General features: G+C 33.5%; 1 long non-coding RNA gene across 2 annotated transcripts; it reads right to left on the bottom strand.

The window, feature by feature from the left end:
• Positions 1 to 5,028: 5,028 nt before the first annotated feature.
• On the bottom strand, positions 5,029 to 8,435 carry LOC127240828 (uncharacterized). Of its 2 annotated transcripts, none has more exons than XR_007836368.1 (3): positions 6,529 to 8,435; positions 6,072 to 6,452; positions 5,029 to 5,735 (listed from the first exon to the last, which is right to left on the bottom strand). It is a non-coding gene; the product is annotated as an uncharacterized LOC127240828 (long non-coding RNA). The 2 variants fall into 2 exon arrangements; XR_007836367.1 differs by having other exon boundaries at positions 5,033 to 5,735; positions 6,252 to 6,452; positions 6,529 to 8,424.
• Positions 8,436 to 18,794: the final 10,359 nt, after the last annotated feature.

The following is an 18,794-nucleotide window of genomic DNA, read 5'->3' as shown; positions in this document are numbered from 1 at the left end:
AAAACTTGGAAGGGCGTGCCCCCAACAGATCAGTCTCTCCAATAATGTCGAGCGCATACTTACGCTGACACGAATAAATGCCTGTCTTATTGCGAGCAACCTCAATCCCCAAAAAATACTTCAGATCACCTAAGTCTTTCATGTTAAAGCATCGACTCAGATAATTCTTGAAATGAACTAAGGCGCTCCAATTATTTCCACCTACAACCAAATCATCAACATAAATTAAAACCCAAAGCTGAACATTTGGTCTCGTATAAGTAAAAAGAGAATAATCTGCGTATGATTGAACGAAGCCATAGCGACGCAATGCATTACTCAATTTCCCAAACCAACAGTGAGGCGCTTGACGCAAGCCATACAAGGATTTACGCAAGCGACATACCTGATCAGGATGGGAAGATACAAAGCTAGGCGGGAGCCGCATGTATACTTCTTCCTCCAAATCTCCATGAAGAAAAGCATTATGCACATCCATTTGGTCTACATACCAACCGCGACCCACAGCCACAGACAACGTAACCCGCATAGTCACCATCTTTGCAACGGGCACAAATGTTTCATGATAATCAATACCCTCACGTTGATTGTTGCCCAAAATTACCCACCGAGCTTTATGTCGTTCGACCGTCCCATTAGACTTATATTTGATCTTATAGACCCACTTACAACCAATTGCTCTTTTTCCATGAGGCAAGTGCTCAATGGTCCAAGTCTAATTGCGTTCTAAAGCTTGTATCTCCATACACATCATTTCATGCCACACGGGCTTAGTCACTGTATCACGATAATTTTGGGGTTCAGATTCACTCCTAAGAGCTGTTAGAAAAGAGCGATGCTGCCCAGAAAAATTTGCATATCCCAAGAACTTAGATAAAGAATAAGGCTTATTTGCGTCATTTTTAGATCGCACCTCATTTGATACATTGCCAACAAGGAAATCCTTCAGTCGACTTAAAGGATATTTAGCGCGCAGACCCCGTCCGAGAATCTCCTCTTGCTGCGGATTGTGCACTGGTTGATCAATCTTCTCATTTGGAGGGTTACCCCTAGAGCTAGGCATCGAATCTTCAGAAGCCAAAGTTGACGGAACACTTCCACTTATTGAATCGTTAAGAACTGAAACTGGTTCGTCAGAATTCATCACAATTGGCTAGAACGTCTCTCTAGTGGTTGCTGCTAGAATCAACTCAGGGCTTGAGTCATCAATAATAGTTTCCTCATGTATTCCCGATATTTCATTAGGTTGTGCAACAAAAGGAACAACATAATTCTCACTTGTTCGACTATCCAAAGTCACCTGCGAAAAAGGAAAGCTTTGCTCTGATAAAATGACATCACGCGACACAAAATACTCATAGGTCGCCAAATCATATAACTTCCATCCTTTCTTGCCAAATGGGTAGCCAGCGAACATGTACCGCCTACTCCGACTCGCAAATTTATTGTGACTTCGATTCAAATCCTTAGCAAAACATAAACATCCAAAGACTCTCAGATGAGCATAATCCGGAACTATCCTAAACAAACATTCAATGGCATTTTACCTCCAAGAACCTTACTTGGAGTTCAATTAATTAGATATCCGGCTGTCAAAACAATCACCTCAAAAATCAATCGGAAAATTAGACTGAAATCGAAGTGCACGACCTACATTGAGTATATGACGATGTTTACGCTCTACCCTGCTATTCTGTTGAGGCGTACCTAAGCATGAGGTTTGATGAATGATCCCATTCTTAGCAAAAAAATCTTTCAAACAGACAAATTCAGTACCGTTATCATACCTCACAATTCGCACGTCTTTAGAAAATTGTCGCTTCACCATACCTTTAAAATTCTTCAAAATCCGGCTCACTTCATATTTATTTTCCAATAAAAATACCCAAACACATCGTGAAAAATCATCAACAACTTTCAAGAAATAAGAACAACCAGTAGAGGATTTAGTCCTATACGGACCCCAGACATCACAATGATTTAACTCAAAAATCTCAGAGGCGTTATTATCACTGTCGGGAAAAATTTCCCTTGTCTGTTTGGCTTGCATACACTCATCACAAATATCATTTGATTTATCAAAACTACTAACACTAGGCAATAAATCTAAAATCTTTGGTGAATGATGGCCAAGACGTTGATGCCAAACTTAAAATGATATTTTACTATCAACCTTGCAAGCTTTTATTTCTACCCTAGAGTCCAAATAATATAGTCCTTCAATTCTCTTTCCCAAACGCCCAATCTCCATCCTTGTATTGGGGTCCTGCATTACACACATAGTGTACGTAAACAACACATCATAATTCTTCTTGTTGACCAATTGTGAAACCGATAATAATCTATTACTCCTTGGCGATCTAACCTTGGGTTTCTCTGTTTCTAACGCTCGGCATACCAATCTGAGTAGCCGTTAAGTTGAAAGCAATCATTAATCTCATGTCCCGTCTTGGAACAATGAGTGCAAAGTAAATTATGGTTCCTCTCCCTGTTGTCCGTGCTAAGTTTTTGACCCATTGCACCAATCAATTGAACAGCCAAGGCCATTTGTTCTCCACCTTCTTCTCGGATTTTAAAATTGTTCTTCATTCTCTCTTCTTGGAAAACCTTCGCATATGCGCCCCCGACAGATGGCAATGGTTCCCACGAGAGAATGTTGGATGCGCACTGTTTCGAAAGCCTCATCCAATCCAGCCAGAAATTGGTGCAACTTCTCTTCCTCTCGTTTCTGGCCAAATCTCTTCTCCAAATCACATGTGCATCCTCCACAAGTGCACCCACCACAACTGCATCTTGGAATCTGATAATAATCTGCAAGTTCGTCCCATAGCTTTTTCAATTGTGGCTAAAATAACTCACTACTGGTGTTCCACGTTGTCGCAATTCCATCAAAGCCGCCTTTATTTTTTGTACACGCACACTGTTATTTTCTATAAACCGTTTAGACAGTTCTCCCCATAGCTTTTTTTCCGTCTTCAGCTGGTCACGGTCGAGCGAAGCGTCAGCTCAATCATATCAAGATCCATGCGATAAGCATCGCATTCACCGGTTCCCATTCCTCCAAGTCTCTGGAATTCTTTTCTTCTGTAGGTTTGGTTATGGTTTCATCGATGAACCCTAACTTCTTTTTGGCCTTAAGAGCGTTTTGGATCGCACGCACCCATTCATCGAAATTATTCTCTTTCAATTGCACGTGAGTGATTAACAATCCTGGATTGTCATTGTTCGGTAGATAATACAGAGGACTCAATTTCTCATTTGCCATATGGCTCTAATACCATAAAGAATTTCAAATTCGAAAAAAAAAAACTCTATATCTGTATTCCCCTTTGTTTCTCTCTGTCGATTTTCACTGTATGATACAATACATATATCAAGCCAAAACTTCGAGATCAAGATTCAAATCATCAAATATCTTCAGTAACTAAAATGCTTATCTCCTACCTAAAATAAACACTATCCAAAAATATATAATAAATTACCAAACGTAAAAGATATAATCTATGTATATATATATATTGGCCAAATATAAAAAGATACTCCATACGAACAATTTGGACTGCTCGTAAAAAAGGAGCTTACAAGAATTTTTCCCTTGTCCCAGATATCTCAATTGCTAAGATTAAAACTTTATGTTTTGGTATTCTCTATTCCACAGGTGCTGCTGATCACGTTCGGAGATATCGCACCATGGCGTGCTAATTTGTTGCTGGTTTTCCTCTCTTCGAGTGGTTCGAGTGGTTTGGACTATACTGCAAAGGAGGAGCCTCTTCTCTCTCAGAAAACAGAAATGTTGGACACTGGTCTGTCACTATTTGTTTTACGTTCAATCCCCCGGGTATGCTCGGCATTTATTGTGGCGAACTATTTATTTATTTATATATATAAAAAAATCCTAGATCTTTCCAATAAATAAAATAATAATAATTTTTGCTCTATTTATTTTGATTTAACTTGGCCGATGGGCTCACACAACTTTATTTTTGGCATATGATTTTAATTCTTTTTAAATAAAGTCAAACATATTACCTTTTTATATATAAATAGGAAAAAAAAAATCAAAACTAATCCCAATAAGAAGAAAAACAATCAATTTTAGGCTCATTATTAAAAAATCATCAATTTTAGTCCAATTACAACAAAATTAGTTATTTTTTGTCCCACCATTACTCTTTGACCGGTGAATTTTTAGGTCGAACACAAGAATTTTAAGTCACAAAATTGAATCAAAAAATATTTATTGAGTCTGACTACTTCAGAAAAGTGATAAACGGTGGTTCTCTGGTGAGCGAGCCAAAAGTTATAAAGTGCAGGAATGTAAACAAAACAGTAGAAAAATGAGCGGAAAGCGGAGTTTACGAGCAGCGGGTGCTGTGAGTGTGCTAGTGAGCAGAGCGGTAGGGGTGGTAGGTGAGCGGTATATATATACGTGAGCTTGACCGGCGAGCGGCGTACGTTAGTGTAAGTGAGTAAATGAGCGATATTAATAACATCGATAAGATTGTATAGAGATGTTTATGTGTGATATGTGCGTTTCGAAATGGCTAGATTTCATAGATGAAAGTAAAATAGTGAAACACACACACATATATATAAAGCGAAATGACAGAAGTAATGAATGTGATCATACTTGTTCATTTAAACCAGAATTTGACTCGCTCGTACTTGACCTTCAGGGATTTACAACAAAACTTCAATGATACCCAGATTCAGAATATTATAAGTAAGAAAAGCTACTGTCACTAGACATTTTTTAGTCCCGATAAACAAGCGTCTGTTCCAATTAATCATTCCAAAATCTGTTTCATTAGTGGCTTTACCCATCGAACACCTCTCTTTAGTCAAAATTTAATTCAGAACGGTAATTAAGCAGGTCGACAAGGCTCCCGCGTACTTAGCTACATTGAACTACATAAAATTTGTTAATGAATATGACACGAGATTAGACTTTAATAATCAATTCTTCTGAAGAACTTTCCACAATGAGTAAATTTCATATTTATACAATCAAATACAAGCTTGAAATTGGGAATGAATTTGAAGATAAAGAAATCTTGATATTAAATTAACACCAGGAAAAATTTAAATCTACATTACAAAGGGATAAATAAAAGCTGTAAATCTGCCTAGAAAGTAACTTAAAACTGGGCATTTAGGGTACGAGAGAATCTCCACTTCCCTGACCTCCTCTCTAACTAAGAGAACTCTGTTACAGGAATAGAGCTACCAGGAAATCGACATAGTAAAAGCAAGAAGTTTATCACATAGTGAATGATATGATACAAATAAAATATGGCCCTATTTATAGATTTTATGGGACGACAGTTGGTGGAAGTTGTGCGATTACAGAGTAGCAGTTGAGATGTTGTTGCAACCGTTAGGCAGTTAAGCAGTTAGTTGGTTGAGCAGTTGGAACTGCCCTAACTCCTAGCTTGCTTGCTCGTCTGCGGGACTATATCAGCTGGGTACAGATATTCCTCTCTTGCCTTCCTACTTGACTTGGCTGGAGGGCATTGGCACAGCTCAAGCGAGACTATCGTTGTTGGCCAGTAATAGATTGTTGACCGTTGGGAGATCTACACTTAATCGTTTCTCAAAACTTCTGGATTGTCACTCGTCAGCAGTGGACACCTGGCCGGCAAGCTCGGGCGCAAGCAAAAAGAGCATTTCTTGCCATAGTTGGCTGCACCCTCACTCGTCTCATCATACTTAGGCATTTATGAGCTAGAACGTCACTAAAAAAGGCGAAAAACATCATTAATCTTTACAAGCAGCTTTGGATCATATTAAGCGAAACATATCTATAAAGTATGCCATAAATAAGATATTGTAATGGTTATCATATAAAATTCAATAAATACAAAGTTTTATCAGCGATAAATATGTTATTATTTGAAGTTATCAGTCATGTTAGCCAAGGGTTTTTGAAGTGTAGATGGATAGGACCCTTCCAATGTAGTCGGGTAGAGAAAAGAAGGAAAAGGGTTCTAAGTCTTCTTGGCCTTATAAAAAAAATCGGGTTAAGAGTATGGAAATTAGTGATCAATAGTTAAGTGATGAAAGATGTTTACGTGGCCCAACTTAGATCTTCACAGGCCACTACAATTAGTATGTCGGGCAGTGTGAGTGTAGTCGGAGAATCGCCAACTTGTGCTTCAGTGGTGGCAAGGATTGGTGGTTTGATTCCCAAAATAAATGGAAGTTAGTATTTGCAAAAGAGATTAAAATGACAAACAACGGAAAATGCTTACAAAAACTTCTTCCCCCGGAGCCACCGACTCGCGGTCAAAATAATTTGATGGAGCGAATGGAGTGGCCAACTAAAAGAGATGAAAAACTGCTCTGCAGAGCCTTGCCTCACAACCGGTGCCTCCTCACATTGGCCGTTTACCGACTAGTCTCTTTGGGGGACAAAAAGCAAGAGTAATGTCGACCCTGTCAGTTTTGGGGGCCTAATAAAGACAAATAAAATAAAAGTCAAAGACAAAGATAATAACTCATTCTAAACAAAGTAAAGGATTATAGTACCTGGAGGTCGCCCGAAAACAGGGGTGTAGCCCCTTGATCGGCTACGAAAGGTGGTGTAGGGTGAGAAACATAAGGATTGTGAATTGGGTTGGTCAGAAGGTTGGTCAGAGTAGCAGAGTTTTGGCACCTTCCTAGACAGTTGGTGTGATGGTTGGCAATGTAGTGTCTGGATTCAACTTGAGGACAATCGGTCCAATAGAAGAATCAACAATGCCAACTATACAGAAATAACAATGTAAGAATAAGTTATATTTTAAAGACGATCTTAAAAAAAATATGGGATGTTACTAAGAGCTATAGGGAGCGTCCGTCGCAGGCTGATTGGGAGCCAGGTAGTGTCTATTGGAGAGGATACTAGGTATTTCTCGGGTGATGAGTTGGTGGTTGGCGGGCCAGCTACTGATTAAGAAGGCTCAGAGGCCTTCTTTCTCTTCGGAGCACTGGAACTTGCCCTTTGCCCTATCGCAGCCTTGCGCTTTGGTGGAGCGGGTTCCCGCAAATTGGTTAAGACAGGCTGGGACTCTAGGCCAACAATGGTGGAGGGGAAAGGATCCGCACACAGTCTTCGATTAGTCGCCCTATGACGGCCTAGACGAGGCCCCACCATTTCTTAAAACCTTTGATTGATTCGGGGGAGAGTTTGAAATGGGTGTATAAGTAGGAGGTAGTATAGGCTGATAGGAGGTCGATGTAGGATTTTATTTGATGAGATCGAGCCAGACCCTCTGGGGTGATGGAGATAAAGTGAGGATAAGAGACAGGGTCTGGAAAGACCTGACAGCAACTGAATTGGCAAGCCAGGTACTAGAGTTGGCAATGGAAGACGACATAAGCTTTTTTTCCCTTCTCCAACTTCTCACTGACGAAGAGCGACCTTGGTTTGAGGGTAGAATCCTAGGAATTAACGTAGGTTGGGTGAAGAAGAGGAAAAGAAAGAGGATAAGGAAAATCATCCACAAGAGAGAACTATAACAGAAAGGTGGCATAGATGACATAATTTTGATATGGGTAGTATTGGATATTGGATGAATCAAATTTAAGGATGGACTGAATGGTGGCAAGAGGAAGACGAAAGTGGTTTTGTTCAGAGCAGAATTGGAGGAGTGATAAGCCAAGCATTCAACTTGGGTCAGGAAAGGGAGATAGGCGGCTGAAAAATATTGGGTGAAAATACAAACAGAATAAGAGTTTCACAAACCAAAAAGAGCCCGGACAACCAGTATTGAGCTTGGCTTGGCTGGACAGGTCAACACTAACTTTGTAAAGACATTAGAAAAGGTTAAACAAGAATAAAGTGCCAATAGACCAAAATCAATCCATGGCCAAATAGATAGAAATATCCAAGTGTGCGAAAGATGAAGGAGGGGCAGACGACATACCTGTAAAGCCAAAAAAAGATAAAGGCCACATGCTCTTCATCGGTCGCTTCTGAGTTCGGCTGGCCACAATGTCTGGCCTTTTAGACACCCCAAGTTGTAATCTTCGGCCTCTGCTTGCCTAGAGCCCAACCTGGGTGGTCCAATGGAGGCTCCTATGTGTCCAGGGTCCCAACCACAGGATTTTTGCCCACGATCAGGAGATGGGCTATTATGGCCATATTTAGCAAGTTTGGCGTAATCGGACCAAAAGGCAGCAAAAAGATGCTTACTTTTGGGTCTCCAAATGTAAGCATCCCAAGAAGAATTAAATCTCGGAGGTTGAAGACATAGGTGGAGAAGAGACTGGCTTTGTCCAACCTTTGGTGCCGCCATTGCTCACCATACTTGTTTCCCATACGACCGCGCCAGACATGGAAGATGGGTTTAGGATCAGAAAAGTTGTTTTTATGGTGCACCGGATTGATATCAGGGTTTTGAATGACAAGGCAGTAGCCATTTTCCAGAAACACCACTACCGGAGCAACAACATCCACCGTAAAAAAAAAAAAAAAAAAAAAAAAAAGGCAAACGGTGTAGATGAGGGCCCTAGAAGACCCAAAGGCAGGTTCGGGGCAAGAACCGTCAATAGGAATGACATGTACAACTCCCATTGCTAAATGAGATGAAGAAAGGGGTTTATAAGAAAAGTGGTAAGGGAATTTTGATCATGGATATTTTCTTGATGAATTTTGTGGAAAAAAAAAAAAAAAGTGAAGTAAGAGTGAGAGAGATGTTGTATTAGGGTGTTTATGAACCCTGAAGCTATGGGTAATAGCATGATGATTACTCTTGATGCCTCAAATAATGAAACAATGACATTGCTACAGTAATATTTCACAGTAAGAGAGATGAGCGGGAAAGGGGTAAGTTGCTGAGCCCTGATTTTGGACCCTAGAGCTCGGCCCAGAATATAAAATATTACGGCAAGAAAAAGAGAGACCATTGAAGGCAGCGGCCCATCGTTGGTTGATCGGCCCATCAATGGTTTGGCTTATCTAAGTGACCGAATTAGGGAAAATTCAGACTGTAGTATTCAAGACTAGCCGACCCACAATGGCCAAACCTAGGTGAATTCAGTTTATTTTAGCAGTTTGAGCCTATGCCACCCATTGTAATTACCTCTCCGAATATGTGATCACGAAGCAAGAAACTATCAACGGTTGGCACACGATTGACCAAACTAAACTGTGGGAGTTGGAAGGTGGTTCCAGGAAAATGTATATATATGGATCATCAGTGATGGGAGAAAACATCTTCAATCAGACAAAAATTTCAAAGGGATTAATTGGGAATCACCTCTTTTACTTTTATTGTATATTCTTACTTGTTTATTTAGTTAACTAAATCTTTGCTTAGATGTCCATCATCTCAAGCTCAAGAAATCAAGTTCGAAGTCATATTCGAATTTTAGTTTTAATTTTTTTTTTAAATCCAGTTAAACGCTAATTATTATATATATATTTATCAACATATATCATACAAGATAAAAAAAAAATTATTATGCAACAACAATATATAACAGTGGTTGAGACTCATAACAACCGAAGAAACCCCTAAGGTTATTGAATATTACATCACTTGACTTCGTTAATAAAGACCTGCGTAGCCGAAACCTCTTAAGTTATTGAATCAATTTCCCAACTTTCTTTGAATCCCTCGTAACCACAGAAGCCACTTTCCTTTTTCGTGATTTTTGCCGGTTGCAAATTTTCGTTGACTCGATGGGCTTCAAAATTCTCAATAGGCCGTACTTCCGTTGAACTTAACCCACTTGGACTTGTTTTCTCACCATGGGCCTCTGCTACTCTTCTATTCCTTCACTTGGGGGCTTACTCACTCAATTGAATTTTTCCACCTTTTTAAATTTTTAGGCCCAATATATACATTTATGATCATTATTACACCTTTGTAGTTTGAGTGACCATCGTATTTGATAATCAAATCTATGTTCCCATTATACCAAATTAAAAGTTGATTATGATTGTGGAAAATAAGTTCATTCATTCAAGAGAGCTACTTATTGAAATTTTTATGGTTACTAACAAAATATTTATATGAATGAAAATTTGAATAAAAAACTAATATCAAACCAAAACAATATGTTTAAAAATAATAAGGAAGACAACACCAAAAACCAAAGAGTGTTATATACACATCGACGCTATATAGATATCGCAATCTACACATAAGCCTTCGTATGTTTGTTTAAATGTCATGTGGATATTTTTTATTGGATGGAGACATCCATATATACATGTGTTTATTAATTCATCAATAGAGGATATGAATTTTCTATCTTATCTATCACGGCTTTACCACACTCACTCGTTTGTCTCTTTCTCTCTACTTCTTCATTTATTGCATTGTACCTTATATACATATATTTAATTCTTCCTCTGTCCTATAACTAAATATTCATTTATTTTTGCACGCAGTTTTAGAAATATTAGTATTATATTAGGATGTATTAGGAATAAAATAGAAATGATTAAAATAATCTTATTAGTATGTGAGATATAAAGGTAATGTCATTTGTGTAATATATTGTAAGTTGTAAGAGTATTTGTAATGTTAGGTAGATAGTACAGTTACTAAAAAAAAAAAAATTGATATTTTGTTATGGGACGGAATAAAATGAAAAAATTGATATTTTGCTATGGGACGGAGGGGGTATAATATTATATATAGATTAATACACATAGTAAGATATAGGGGTGGACAAAAAAACTAAATCGAATCGAACCGTCGAACCAAACTGAATCGAATTGAATTTTCGGTTAATCGAGCAAATTCGATTCGAATACAAATACTACATATTTTCTATTTATTTGGTTCGATTCGGTTTCAATTTTCAATATTTTTTTCGGTTTGGTTAATAGAACTTAATATTTTTATACAATATATTCTTTTTTTAAAAAAATATTTATATAAATTAAATTATTATTATTATTTATAATAATTTTTGTAAAACTAGTCTCAAGCCCGAACCTTCAATTTTCTCAACTTAATTCCAATCCAGCAAACCCTAACACTTTTCCCTCGTCCCTCCCACCGCGCACGCCGCTGCACTGTGCACATCTCCACCGTCGCGCTGCACCGCGCACACCACACTATCATCGTCCAGTCGTCTTGGCAATGATTATTATTGATTCTTCCACCCTTATTTTCTGTAAGGACACACAAAATCATTTGACGGGTTTACGTTTGTCCGATGTTTTATATCTCTGCAAGTTTTTTTTTTATCTAGCCTTCATATCCAGATTGTTCTCTTACTACGACGAGATTTTGTGGATTCAATCGTAATATATAAACAACCTCTTAAAATATCATGCGCTAATTTAAAATAGTTGATGATTAGCATAGTCTACGTCAATATATAACATCAATGGCTAAGTACCACTACTTGACCCCAAATCTAAGTTATTCATCGGTTCGACTGTAACAAATCGTACCATAAACATTCAGATTGGACTAGACAGACCCTCCGATGCCCTTTGCTAAAATTCTTGCAGCAATTTTAGCCCTCAAACCTTGACATCATCGAATTCAGATACCCAACCATCCGGTGGATAACGGTCTTTATCGTCTAAAGGGTAGCTCTCAGCGTATATGCATACAAGTGGCCTACAAGTTTAGTCATCTTTGTATGAAAGAAATGTATAGAGAATCTGAAGGTAAGACGTTTGTATTTTTATTTTTTTTTGGTCTGCCATCATTTCAAAACAAAAACATGTCTGCATAAGTATACCCAGTACAAATACAAGTTTATGATATAACTATGAAGGTAAGTAATGAATTAACAGTCAAGGTACACCAAAGGTAATGAGAGACACTCGAAAATAAGATAAAGAACAAACAAAATTTTACTAATCGACAAAAGTAGATATATTTAGAAGTAACTTCATGACAGAGAGATCGTCCAATACCTTAGTACTTAAAAAATCACCCGACAAGAAATAATTTGCCTACGGTATTTGAAGAAAACAAGAAGCATCGCCCGCCTCACATCCCAATTAATTTACTATAAATATAAACCTAGAAAAATACAATAAACGTACTTCTATAGAGAAAACGATCATTTATAATTTCAAACACATCAAAATAACTCATATTCGACCTGATGGTGCAATACAATATCAAAGTAAAATGGCCCATCACCGAAGCTTATACAAACCCAAATGAGGCACAAATAAAATAGATCTGAGCATATAATGAACTAAAAAACTTGATCCTATAAAAAACATAAATTTTAACTTAATTTTTTTAACTCCGCTTCGAGGAGAATGTTTTTTTCGACATCTCGAACGGAAACGGAGCTCTGACCAGGGAATGGAGATTTCCGACGGCGAAGAAAGTTTATGCGAGGAGACTCGACGGGCGATTACTTCGGCAGGGGGTTCGAAAGAGAAGGGTAACATGAGAGGGGATGAGTTTCGAAAAAATAACCAAGCCACCACTTCGGATTATGGGTTTTACTAGGATTTTGTTTTGTTTTTTTGTTTAAATTTCTATAACGGATTTTAGTACATAAATAAAAATTCCAAGCAAATGACTTGACATTTTCTTTGTACAACAGGATAATTTTGGAGTATGTAATTTGATAATGTAGGTTTATATAAAATTAAACAGAAGTATATACAATATTCATTACATTATAGTGTGATTTCAGGCGTTAAATGGGTATTAGGGGGTTAAGGGTAAACTGAAATGTAAAGTAGAGAGCGCAGTGCACTCTCAAAATAAAGAGAGAATGAATTTAAATGTGTTTTAGTTCAGAGAGATTTTAATCCAAGTGCCCCTTAATTTTATTTATATCAAATTCAATAATTATTTTAAGTTAAAATTTGACATTCAAAAGAATATCAAACAAATAATATGGAAAAAATCAATTTTGGTTCCAATATAAAAAAAAAAAACTCATCAATTTTGGTTCAACTATAAATAATTTCAATCAATTTTGGTTCAATTATAAATAATTTCAATTAATTTTGGTCCAACCGTTAAAAAATTAACGAAATTGTTGACGTTAACATAATGGGGTTGACATGGCAACTGACCTAGAAACTACACAGTCATGTACAATTATATACGACCATGTTGTCACATGGCCGGGTATAATTCAATGCACAATTATATATGACCATATTTTCACACGGCCGTGTACCTTTTTTGTTTTGTTTTAAAATTTTATTTTTTGTTAAATATTTTTTTAAAAAAAATTATTTTGAATTTAGAATAGTTGATATAGTTAAAATGGAAAAAATCAATAGCAATTATAATATAATTAAAATGTATCAATTTTAGTTCAAATATAAAAAATTTATCGAGTATGTTCTTTTGGAATATTTTGCCTAAAATTTTACTATTTATCAAAAAATTTCCTCTTACAAACATTCAATTACACAACTATTTTTAACTTTTTATATTATATTGAAATTTTATTTTTACATTTTAATATAATTTCAACATAGAAATATATAATTGTATTGAAATGTAAAACTAAAATTTTATATTGTAGTATAAAAAATAAATAATAGTTGTGTAATTGAATGTTTGTAAGAGAAAATTTTTTGGTAAATAGTTGAATTTTAGGCAAAATTTTCTAAAAGAACGTACTCGATAAATTTTTATATTTGAACTAAAAGTTATACATTTTAATCATATTAGGGTTACTATTAATTTTTTCCATTTTAACTATATCAATTATTTTAATTTCTGAATATTTTTTAAGAAAAAAAATAACAAAAAATAAAATAAAATTTTAGACCAAACTATTACACGGCCGTGTAGAATTAAACATAGCCGTGTGATAACATAACTGTGTGACAACATGACCGTGTAGTTTCTAGGTCAGCTGCCACGTCAATCCCTTACGTCTACGTCAGCAATTTTCGTTAATTTTTTGAAAAGGTATGACCAAAATTGATTGAAATTGTTTAAAATTGGACCAAAATTGATGAAATTGTTTATAATGTGACGAAAATTGATGAGTTTTTTATATTTGGATCAAAATTAATAAATTTTGATTATATTTGGACCAAAATTGATGAAATTGTTTATAATGTGACGAAATTGAATGAGTTTTTTATATTTGGATCAAATTTGATAAATTTTGATTATATTGAGACCAAAATTGATTTTTTCCCGAATAATAATATAACATAATATTTCATTTGTCCGTCAAAATTATATCAATGTTTTTTTTTTTTTTTTATCTGTTAAACTTATATATAATTCATTTTAAGTAAATAACTTTATCCTACTATAATTTTATTATCTTTACTTTTAACAAATAATAATCAAATTGTCACTATTTCTTTTAATTATTCCACCATTTCAATAATTTATTTTAATAAATTTATCATAATATCCTCATTTTATTTTGTGCATACCTTATTTTAATACTTCCTCCGTCCGTCTCTAAGGGTTACATTTTAGCTTTTACGTCATTGTATTTAACATTAAAAATATTTTTATATTTATATAAATTTTTGTACGAATGTCCTAGTATCGTAAGACACTAATAGAAATATTTTTACAATGTTTTTTTAATTTGTATTACGTTTTGATATAATAATTAATATTCAAATATCAATACACAAAAAATAAATAAGACCATTAAAATCGGACGGAAGTAGTATTAAAATTTTATTATTTCTTAGTTTCAATGTCCAAACAAAATCTGCACCATTTTACCGAGTGAGAAGAATATAGTAAATAATTAATGATAGGATAAAAAATAATCATTATACATGAGATTCACATATAATTTTTTTTTAAAAGTACATAATAATTAAAATAAAAGATTATACAAATATAAGGATATTTTTAATGTTAACTACAATGATGCAAAAGGTAAATGGATACCTTCTTATGGAACGGATGGAGTATATTATTATGTGGTGGAATCCACCATCTAAAAAACCCACATTAAGCCTCTTTAGTCAATCACAATTGTAATTAAAATTATGAAAATCATTTATATTTTTAACTGTAAGATCTACACTAAAAAATTAATAATAATAAAAAAGAAACAAACAGTCGGTCAACACGTGGCGACATTTTCAAGCCTAAATATATATGTATATTAGGGTGGCAGCTGCAGAACAGCACATTGTGTGCTATTAGACAATACATCATTATTAGAAACACACTGTATATGTTAATATAATACAAATACAATACATGAACAAAACACATATGTTATAGTCTCAACAATACATAATATTACTACAGTCAACATATTGTATATGTTAATATAATAAAAATACAACACATGTTATAATATCATACAATACACAACAATTGATTTTAGCATATGACATACTTGTATACAATAGTACATTTGTTATTATTAAAAAATAGCACATACATTTAAAATACATAGCATCTATTGTGTGTAATACTAATGTGTATTTTCTACTTATATGTGGTGTATTGGTGTGAAAATTCTTAACACTGCAAGAATTCCCTTATAATAGATATTAGATTATATAACAAAGAGGTATTATTATCTTTGGGGCACAAAACCCAGTGCTTCTTTTGTTTTTTTTTTTTTTTTTTTTTTATATTGTTTTATTATTTTTAAAATATTATACCTAATATTTTTTTTTATTATTTAAATTCAAAGCATTCTAATAAATTAAGAAATATGGTGTGTTGATTTTGTATCTTGTTCTTTTTATCATTCAATTTTTTATTTAGTATTTATTTATAAAACCATCACATGTAGCATAATTTTTTTATACAAATAAATATATCTAAAATTTATTTTATCTTTTTATATACGTCCTGTTTTCGACTTTTAACTCTATTGAGAGTGAGTGAATCATGTTTCCGACTCTAGCTCTGTTGTGAGCGAGCGAGTCTTGTTTCCGACTCTAGTTCTGTTGTGAGCGAGCGAGTCCTATTTCCGACGCTAGTTTTGTTGTGAGCGAGCGAGTCCTGTTTCCGACGCTAGTTCTGTTGTGAGCGAGCGAGTCCTGTTTCCGACTCTAGTTCCGTTGTGAACGAGTGAGTCATGTTTCCAGCTCTAACGTTGTCGAAAGTTCTGCTTCTAGCTTTGATCAATGAATGACTACACCACTTCCAATCATTCTCGGCGAATTCAAATTTGTACGTGGAAGATCTCGACTATATCTTTTTCGGTTACTTCTGACAAACTCAAGTTTATTCGATCATATCTTGAGTTTGAAGAGGGGTATTAAAATATATTATAGGGAAGGGATCACCAGCCCATGGCGACGGCTCCGGTGCTTAATTTAAAATTTAGTACTGTGCTAAAAAGTACATTGTGTATTGTCTGATAGCATACGGTATTATTACAGACAACGATTGTATATGTTAATATAATACAAATGCAATACATAAACTGATAACACATATTATAGTCACATACAACACATAACGCCCCCTCTAATACAATGTATATATACACACTGTATGTATGATATATAAATAGGCATAATATATATACGCTATATGTATATATATACATACAAATATTATGCTTCCTTTGTCTCAATATAATAATATTGTTTTCCATTTTTGTCAGTTTCAAAATAATAATTTTATTTTTATAAATATTCATATCACTATAAAATTATCTCATTATTTTTTATTATTATTAAACAAATACCATTATTTTTTACATTAATACATTCACAAAAATAAAATAAAAAATAAAATTATTTATATATTTTATCAACTATCAATATATATCTTATTGATATATATATATATATATATAGATCACTTTGTGAACCGGACGTAAAGGAAGCGTGGAGGGGAGGACGTTGGTGATTCCATCCCGTTATTATGATTAGGGCACAAAACCCGCGATTGCATATTTTTCCTTTCTTTGTTTTTTATTTTAATATTATACCTAATACTCCCTCTGTCTTATTATAATAGATGATACATTTGGTTAGAAACACGATTTTTAAGGAGATGCTATGTTATTAGTTAATAATAGAAGATTATGATATTATTTATTATGTAAAGAGTAATATTAGTAATTTTAAAATAAAAAAATATACTTTTCATCTGTCTCAAAAAAAGAATATTATTATTATTTTTTTTGTTCCAAAATAAGGATATCATTTTTTGATTCAGTAATTGTACTACATACCTAATATAATTAATACACTTACAACTTTCAATATATTACACAAATGTTATTACTTTTGTATCACATAATCTAATTGAGACATTTTTTTTCACTATAAACCAATATAATAATACTAATATTAAAAAATCTACATATAAAAAACAAATGTTGTTTTTTTTTTCGGATGAAGATAGTATATGTGATTATAATAAATTTAAAATACGTATTTAAATATTTTAAAAATTATATCTTAATAAAATATATGCAATATGAATATCATTTTGTATAGAATAAAATTATATACTTCATAATACAAATAAATAAATAAAATATATTTATTTATTCATAATTAACATAAACTAATTTTGTAAAAGAGAGAGTTTTAAATGTACATGAAAATATTTATTTATTGAGGAGGAAGTTTGAAATAAAAGATTTTTGAGTGGCTCTACATGATATATATGATGTTATATATTATAAGCTAAATTGCACGAAACTTACATATGTTTTCATTAAATTATGTCAAATCCCCGTACAACTCCCTCGTGGTTTAATAAACTCTGCGTCTAACCCCTTCGACAGTTCTTATTTAGCGGTATTTGCATAATTACGTCAAACTGCGAATAAATTTTATAATCTTAATTTCTAAATCCCTTATTTTTTTGATTTTATATATCTAGCATAAAAAAAATAGTAAATATACTAAAAAATTAATAGTTATTTTTTTTACAGGTTTTAAAAGTTTATTTTTACTATTTTTTAAGCTAAATGTAAATGTAAGAAAAATAAATATATTTGTAATTTTAAAGGTTTAGAAATTGAGATTCTAAAATTTATTCGCACTCTGGCCACATTTGGTTCAAATACCGTTAAATAAGGACCGCTGAAGGGATTAGACGCAAAATTTATGAAACCAAGAAAGAGTTTGACGCTGTTTTATAAGTATTGAAATTTGGCGCAATTTCGTAAAACCACAGATAGATTTTGTGCAATTTAGTCTATATTATAAAGTTAATTAAGTTATTTATATGTGTTAAGTATATATTGAATTAGTAAAATTTACCAAATATAAAAAGATATCATTTGTTATGTGTATACTAAAATGAAAATGGTACTCCCTCCGTTCCATAAGAATGGGTTCCATTTTTCATTTTTGTCCATCCCAAAAACAAGGGTAGCATTTTTTAATTTTGTAATTATACTGTCTATCTAACATAATAAATATCCTTCCAACTTCCAACTTACAGTATATTACACAAATGTTACCACCTCTGTATTACACAATACTGTACTAATAAGAATATTTTTGTCTTTTTTTACTACAATCCAATGTAATACTAATATTAAAAAAATCTATGTGCAAAAATCAAATCATACTCTTTGTATGAGACGTAGGAAGGACCATTTATTAGGAAGGAATTATTTAATTTTCTTATAGAAAACACTCTAATAAATTAAGAAATAAGGTGTGTTAGACTCTATCTGATTTTTCATCATTCAATATTTTATTTATTTATAAAACTATCACATGTAGCATAATCTTTTTATATTAATAAATATATCCAGATTTTAATTTATCTCAAAAATACTATCAAATCGAGGATAAAAAATATAGATAAAATAATTCAACAGACTTAATGCCACATGCATCTGAGATCTGAGATCGACAACAATTATTTATAGACATATTATAAACAAACTGCATCTTCAAGTTCAACCATATCATAAGTTATCACCAA

The sequence above is a fragment of the Andrographis paniculata genome, unplaced genomic scaffold (assembly GCF_009805555.1).
Source record: "Andrographis paniculata isolate CXL003 unplaced genomic scaffold, ASM980555v1 Contig80END, whole genome shotgun sequence".
Taxonomy (NCBI): domain Eukaryota; kingdom Viridiplantae; phylum Streptophyta; class Magnoliopsida; order Lamiales; family Acanthaceae; genus Andrographis; species Andrographis paniculata.
The sequence above is the reverse complement of the archived record's forward strand: the minus strand, read 5'-3'. Positions and strand labels throughout refer to the sequence as shown.